The following is a 2887-nucleotide window of genomic DNA, read 5'->3' on the forward strand; positions in this document are numbered from 1 at the left end:
GCCACTGCACTCCAGTCTGAGTGACAGAGTGAGACTCCAACTTAAAAAAAAAAAAAAGAAAGAAAGTAAGCAGGCTCTAACTATGAATATAGGTATTATCCTCTCCACCCCAAATACAGGGTGATAATTGATAAAGGTTGTAACGTGCAGCTTCTAAGGAATCATACCAAACAAAATTAATCATTGGAAAGGGTTAAAAAAAGTGAAAGGCAGGGGGAGAGATTCAAACACAAACACAGCTATTAAAAAGTAATTCCATCACTAGAATGCACACCATATAAATTCCTCTTTTTACTACAATGGGCCTCAAGCTATGAAGAAAATAAGCTAAGCTAACCTGAGTTAGAAGTAACTCAATAAAATAAAAATAAACATGAGTAAAACCTTTCTGTTCTTTTTTCCACTTAATCCTTAGTTCATTCTCTGAACAGCAAGTCAAACGTAGGCCTTATGATATGATGGTCTACTTGTTGGCATGTCTAGGAAAGTATAAAGGCAGGGATTCAGTGCCCAAGCCCCAGAAGAGTATCGTAGTCCTCCTTACATCATCCCCTCATCTAGGTATCTTAACGTGTTGCATTCTTCATGGGTAGGAAATATGGGCCAGACCAAACATTTAATAAACTAACTGACTGCCTACTATGTGCTAAGCATTGTGCAGGGTATTGGAAAGAATCAAGGAAGATACTGGGAAGGAAGAAAGAGATATTTAAAAATGATAAAACTATAAAATATAGAACCCATAATAAATTCAGTATTTTTTTTTTTGAGAAAGTAGGATTTATTGAGAGGACAGAAAAGCTCCCAGAGCAGGAGAGGACTGAGGGAGTTGCCTAAATTCAACTTTAAAAAGTACGTAGCCTGGCCTGTAATCCCAGCTGGGACAGCATAGTGAGAACTCAACTTTATGAAAAAAGAAAAATTAGTTGGGCATGGTGGCATATGGCTGTAATTCCAGCTACTTAGGAGATTGAGGCAGAAGAATCACCTGAGCCCAGGTGTTCAAGGCTGCAGTGAGTCCTGACTGTATCACAGCACTCCAGTCTGAGTGACAGAGTGAGACCTCGACTCAAAAAAATAAGAAAATACAAAATAAATAAATAAAAAGTGCTTAACTCATCTACCACAACTGATTCAAAATTTCTAATGGAGTAGTCTAGGAACTTTTGACAAGTGCTTCCAGGAATGAAACATGCTGCAGGATAGAAAAACTCAGATATGTCTAAAAATCACTTCCACAATTGTAATAGGCTTTGATTTCACGAATACTAATATTTGCTTTTTGAATGATAGGAAATCCAGAAGAAAATAAAACAAAGTACCTGATAAAAATAGCTTTATCTGCAGGGACAAGTATACATAATTTATAATGGGTAAGTATATACAATTTGTACCTGAATATTATGCAGGCTTGGGAATGAACCTTAGATAAATAGTAAGACAGATCCATGCTGAAGGGCAGGACATTGATGTAAAGTCCCTAGAGAAAAGGAACTTTCTCATATTTAAGAATACTGGATCTTAGCTGGGCGTGGTGGCTCAAGCCTGTAATCTCAGCACTCTGGGAGGCCGAAGCAAGAGGACTGCCTGAGCTCAGGTGTTCGAGATAGCCTGGGCAACTTGGTGAGATCTCATCTCTACAATAAATCAGAAAGCTGGGCATGGTAGCGTGTGCCTGTAGTTCCAGCTATTTGGAAGGCTGAGGCTAAAGGATCACCTGAGCACAGCAGGTCAAGGCTGTGGAGGCTGTGAGTGTGCCACTGCACTCCAGCGTGGGCGACAGAGTGAGACTCTGATTCAAAAAAGAAAAAAAAATACTAGATTTTAAAAAATAAAAACTGGTGAAATACAAATACAAATAAAATCTAGAGTTTCAGCCTAGGTGTGGTGGCTCATGCCTACAATCTCAGCATTTTGGGAAGCCAAGGCAAGAGAATTGCTTGAAACCAGGAGTTTGAGACCAGCCTAGGCAAATAGTGAAACCTTGTCTCCACAAAAAAATTAGCTGGGTGCGATGGCATGCACCTATAGTCCCTGTTACTGAGGAGGCTGAGGTGGAAAGACAACTTGAGCCCAGGAGGTCCAAGCTGCAGTTAGCTGTGATCTTGCCACTGCACTCCAGCCTGGGTGACAGTGAGACCCTGACTCAAAAAATAAAATAAAATGAAATTAAAAAGTCTGGAGTTTCTCTCGTTAATAGAAATGTACTAATGTCTGGTTTCCTAGTTTTGACAAAAGTATTCTGATAATGTAAGATAACACTAAGGACCAATTCACCCTGGGCAAGGGGTATATAGAAACTCTTTGTACTATCATTGCAACTTTTCTATAAATCTAAAATTATCCCAAAATAAAAAGTTTATTTAAATAATATGTCATGAGTACAGCAGAAGGTAAACAATATTTTCTTCCTAGGTTTAAGAAGTTTATTTGAGTTTCAGTTAGAATCAGTCAATTTAAGGAGGAAAAAGACCCAGAATTTGAGATGGTATTAAGTTGATACTCATGTTTCAGGAATGAAGTCACAAAGAAACATTTCACTTAGAAACCCTCAGGAAAAAATAAAGACACATATACACCAAAAAAGAGATAATAGACTTACACAGATATTCAAAAGTCAAACAATAACATTTTATATCTTATGTATTAGAATTAAAAGTCTAGTCTATTTTTAGACTGAAGATGGTAGAAGCACCCCAAAGAAGAGAATTATGCGGGGGATGGGACTCTTTGAACTTCATTATATGGGAGGTGAACTAAATGAAGATACAGTTACAAAGAAAGCATTTAAGAACTACAATAGGGGCTGGGCTCGGTGGCCCAGCCTGTAATCCCAGCACTTTGGGAGGCTGAGGTGAGTGGATTGCCTGAGCCCTTGGGTTCGAGA

General features: G+C 38.6%; 1 protein-coding gene across 1 annotated transcript in view; it reads right to left on the reverse strand.

Moving 5' to 3' along the window:
* BRCA1 (BRCA1, DNA repair associated) overlaps positions 1-2887 on the reverse strand; it is a gene marked incomplete at its 3' end in the record, with an annotated part of 61696 nt that overhangs the window by 11767 nt on the left and 47042 nt on the right. The gene's annotated exons all lie outside the window — the stretch shown is intronic.

The sequence above is a fragment of the Carlito syrichta genome, unplaced genomic scaffold (genome assembly GCF_000164805.1).
Source record: "Carlito syrichta isolate Samal-C Ts95f unplaced genomic scaffold, Tarsius_syrichta-2.0.1 Scaffold308383, whole genome shotgun sequence".
NCBI lineage: Eukaryota > Metazoa > Chordata > Mammalia > Primates > Tarsiidae > Carlito > Carlito syrichta.